The sequence below is a fragment of the Trypanosoma cruzi genome (genome assembly GCF_000209065.1).
Source record: "Trypanosoma cruzi strain CL Brener chromosome Unknown tcruzi_1047053507269, whole genome shotgun sequence".
In the NCBI taxonomy this organism is placed as follows: domain Eukaryota; phylum Euglenozoa; class Kinetoplastea; order Trypanosomatida; family Trypanosomatidae; genus Trypanosoma; species Trypanosoma cruzi.
Window position 1 is genome coordinate 1 of NW_918532.1, and position 4,879 is coordinate 4,879.

Here is a 4,879-nt window from a genome sequence, read left to right on the forward strand (position 1 = left end):
GCAGCTGCACGAGCACGAGCCGCGGTCCACCAACTCCGTACGGGGCATGTAGCACGCCGCGTCGTCGTTGCATGTGCCACACCTGAACACCACCACGCCCTCCGGAAACACACCGTCGTACGACACCTCCTCATCGCCCTGCAGGTTGCACCCAAACACAATCCGCGCGGGTAACTCAACAATTGCCTGTGGCAGAGAAAGATCAGCAAAGGGATAAATATCGTCCAACTGACGGTTGTGTGCAAGCACCACGGTGGTGCCGCTGCCTGACAGCTGAACCTTTTCCCAGGAATCCGGAAAACTCAATACTGAGGCTGCACCCACGCTGTTGCCCTCCACACGCCACTGCGCACCGCCCTCGAGTGTCACAGAGTCAGGCACACTCACCAGCGCGGGATCAAAAACTTCCGTCCTGCCAATGAAAGTGCAGTCCGCCACCCGCAGCAGCCCCGCGGACCTCACGATGGTATTCCCAAAAAGAATAACGCCATTGACTGACCTCATCGTGTTGTTCTCCACGTCAAAGTAGCCGCCGTTCCTCACATCAACAGCATGAACGCAAACAGACGACTCCGCACCGTCATCCTCCTCCTTTGTGCTCAGCGTATTCCCCTTCGCAATGATACCGCCACCATCAACAACACTCAGGAAATAAACTGCGTACCTATTCCCCTCGATGTAGTTGTCGAGTAGAAGAAGCGTCATATTCGCACTGAGAGTAAACTTCACAAATAAAATGGCATGGCTCGACGTCGTCGCAAGCGTACTGCCAGCCACCAGTATCTGGGAGCTCGCGCCAAAAGCACCCCCAAACTCCAGCTCACCAAAATCTAGCATCGAAGATGTCACGCTCACGTGCACACGCACACCACTCCCCTTGATCGACAGGTGCATGAGGACGCACTGCAGCAGCGTGATGTTGAGTGCCTGTTGTGGCGCGTCAAAATGCAACAGGTCCAGCACAATCGCGGCGGTGAAGGTCACGCTGACAAAGCACAGACCACGCACACCGGGATCAGGATAGTCCACGGAGCTGATGCTGCCACCGTAAACGCAGCGGACCTCCGTGTCGTCCGCATCGGGGAGCGGGAGCGGTCCAAGGCCGTCCGGAACCGCAGCTGGCAAACACGTGTCACCATGGCCACCAGCAGCGCACTCACACTCACAGCCGCTGATGCTGCTCGTCCTCGCAGCGAAGCACACGGCCTCCACGGTGCACGCACCACAGTCCAGTGCCGTCACGGGCGCCACAATATTGAGCTCTTCTCCGTAATCCGTCACAGGAGAGCCCCTTAGCTCGTTGCACATGCCGTAGATGATCGGGCGCAGGTCGGACGGTGGTGACCAGTTGCTTGTCATATGCGCAATGGTCGACGAGTACGAGCCGTACGTGAAGTTGTTGTGAAGTATCGACCACACACTCCGATCGCGGAACGCCACGCCGTTCTCGTTGGCCACGTACACAACGTAGGCCGTGCGGAACTCGTTGTCGCGGTGCACCAGCCAGCTGCCGTCAGTCACAGTCAGCGTTTTTGCTATGAGCATGGCGAAGCCAAGACGGAACGTGCTGGACACAACCTGCAGCACGCTGCCACCAGCCACCGCAACGATCTCAAACACACACGCCTCCCTTGTAGTATTCGATGCTCGGCACACTCCACGAGCTGTTCTGTATGGAGAACACGGAGCCGCCGCCAACACGCAGGTCCGACGCAAGAGCGTACATCACGTGCGTCCGCGACCTGACAGCGCAGTTGTCCATGTAGAAGACGCTGAACAGGTGCACGCCAAGGCCGTGCTCCACGAGGATCGCAGCGCACGATTCCCCGCCACACACCAGCAACGACCGCGTCATGACAAACCGTGTCGACAGGAGCCGGACGCCGTCCAGGACAAGCGCGGGGCCGTACCGAAATTTCTCGTGGCCACGGGTCGTCGGCACGTACTGCGACCCGCCAACCGTCGCACGCAGCGTTGAGTTCGCCAGCAGCACACTCGAGTTCGGCGGCATCGCGCCATGCAGCACAATCGTGCCCTCCAGTGAAGTCACATTCGTCATGTTGACGAGGGCGTGGGGCATCAGGTGCGCCGTGCTCTCGCTGAGGCCGCCAATCCGCAGCTGCGCGCCGCCCGCAAGCACGCAGTGGCGCAGCGTCACTTTCAGCGCGTCAGCGAACACGTCCATCGAGCGCAGGTCCACCGCCACAGTGATCGGCCCGCTGAACACCACCGAGTCGAAGCACGCCGTCGCACGCCCATCGCCAACCGTCACGGACTCCGTCAGCGTCACGCCACTCACGCAGCCCTCCGCGCCACCGCCACCACCATCACCGGCCCTCGCAGGCGGCACGTCGAACGGCAGGCACGCGTCGCCCACGCCGCCGGCACGGCAGCCGCACACGCAGTCGGAGAACGACGCCGTCAGCGCATCAAAGCACGCCAGCGCGGCCGCGCAGCCGTCGCACGGCACCACGCTCACGGAGGGCAGGCCGGCCATGCGGTAGTCGCCGCTGCTCTGCAGCACCCGGCCGCCGGCACGGTTGCACTGCACCGACACGGCACCGCTCGTGATCGTCAGCCCGGAGACAAGCGTCGCGCCGGTGGCAGCGCAGCGCGCAATCGACACGATGCCGCCGCTCAGCGTCACACCCGACAGCGACGCCAAAGACGACGCCTCGCCCACCGCCCACACGTCGCGCAGCTCCACCCACCCGCCGCCACCGACCGTCCCACCGTCGCAACGTACCAGCGAGGACGCAGCAGACCCCTTGACGCCCACGAAGCGCAGCACCGAATCAAACACCGCGAGGCGCTCGCCAAGCACAAAACCGCCGCCGCTGCTCACAACCGACACGCTCGTCACGGAGAACACCGAGTGGCTCCGCAGACTGAGACGCGACGAGGACGCCACATGCATCGCGGACGCGGTCGGACCGCCCGACGCCTCCAGCGACACGCCGTCAAGCACCACCGCACTCGACAGCAGGTCCACGCCGCCGCCAACGTGCACCGCCGACCCGCCCGCCTGCAACGACCTCAGCACAGTGTTGCTCACACGCAGCTGCGACTGCAACAGCGACATCGCGTGCAGCACAAGCGGCGACGCCACCGCGTCCGCCGGCCCGCTCAGCTGGGAGTAGCGCATCGGCCCCGCCGTCACAATCGTCGAGTCACGGACCGTCACGTTCGTGTGTGCCGGCAGGTTGTGCACAAACACAAGCGAGCAGTAGCCGCCGGACAGCCCGCTCACGCTCACCTCCAGGCTCCGGTCACTCGCCGGCTCGCCGCTGTAGCCTCGCACGTAGATCTGCGCACCGCCGTCGCACACGCAGTTCCTCAATTCGATGCGCAGCGCACCGGGAAGCATCGCCGGCACGTCGAACACCACAGCCACGCCGTTCGTGATGGACACGCCGTCCATCAGCACCGTGTCCACGGCGCGGCCAACCGTGATGGCTCTGTCCACCGTGCCGCCCCGCAGTCGCACCACCACCGCATGCACCGCGGGCATCCACGCCGCCGCCGCAACCAGCGCCAACACAACAAGCAGCGCCACACGCACAGCCGCAATGGCCCTGTGCCGCACACGGTGCCGGCTGTGCGGACACGCACCCACCGCAGACCGCATCCACCGTCCCAAACACGTACCAATAGAGCTGTTGTGGCGTGTCGCACTCGCCCCGTCGACCATAACTCCTGTCTAGCAAATCCCTTCCTACAGTTGGCAAATCCAACAACACTATTCCGCCAAATCGTTATCCCACTACTAAACCTAATACTGCAAGTAACTCCTGACACCTTGAAACGATAGCTGTGCTGGTCAGGCAAAAGTATCTCTAACTGCACGCTCAGAAAAAGAATAAGAGGCAGCAACAACAACAGTAACCAAACACAGTGGCACGCAAAAACATCTGGTCATACACAATCCCCGTCACAGTACAGCCACCGAGGCAAAGTCGCGCTGACGCAATCACGCCGGTAACACCATCGCCCTCCCACCACCCACACAACCCCACACAGTCACCGCGCAGAGTGGCGGAATCCAGGAAAAAAGAAACATGACCACTGGCACCGCTCCTTTTACCGAATGGCTCCATCACAGGGCAATCCCGATGCCGTGAACAAAACACAAGAGCCGAGGCAGACCGCGTGGCAGCGATACGACAGCCAGCCATCAAGCGCGTCCAAGAATGAAATGGTGACACGGAAGAGGAGCGGAGGATTCGCCGTTCGCCAGCAGTCAAAGCGTCGTTTCTCGTTCACGCGAGTCGGCATTGCACAGCAAGCAGCGGCACCATGAGCACACGGCATTGCACAAAGAAGGGAACAAGGAAGGGAACAAAGAAGCACGGTGGCAGCACTTGGTAACGGGGAAAGGGTCCACACCGATTGTACATTCCGAGTGGCTCGCAGACATCCGGATGGTAGTCGCCCAGATGCCGCGCGGCGGGTGTGACTGCAGTGGACTGAGAGGACGAAGAGAGGGGACAGGGACGCAGTGCGGCCCTCATCCATCTCTGCTAACTGTGACACCGGTGACGTCATCCCGTCAGGTCACCTGCAGCAAAGACCGTCGTCGTCAGCGGCGGTCAGCGCCTTCCCTCTCCCAGTGGGGCGCAACTCCACCGACGCAGTCGCTCGCCCACTCCCCCACCAACACAGCAAGGGAGCAACGGCAAACGATGCCACACGCACGGCAAGCACGCAGTCGCAGAGTCTCACAGCTGCCAAAAAGAAAAAGAAGACTCTCTCAGATCTTGTAGTACCCACGTATTCTCGCACAGTTTGGGTGGTCTTGTCAAACAGGAATGCTCAATTACAAACAAAGCGCGCAACCACAGGGAGCTTCTCCGCATCGCAGTGCAGCAGCGGTAAAGGA

General features: G+C 61.7%; 1 non-coding gene across 1 annotated transcript; it reads right to left on the reverse strand.

The window, feature by feature from the left end:
• Positions 1-4,232: 4,232 nt before the first annotated feature.
• Tc00.1047053507269.10 lies at positions 4,233-4,299 on the reverse strand. Its single transcript, XR_008255433.1, has one exon. It is a non-coding gene; the product is annotated as a C/D small nucleolar RNA (snoRNA), TB8C3C3, 3' partial (small nucleolar RNA).
• Positions 4,300-4,879: the final 580 nt, after the last annotated feature.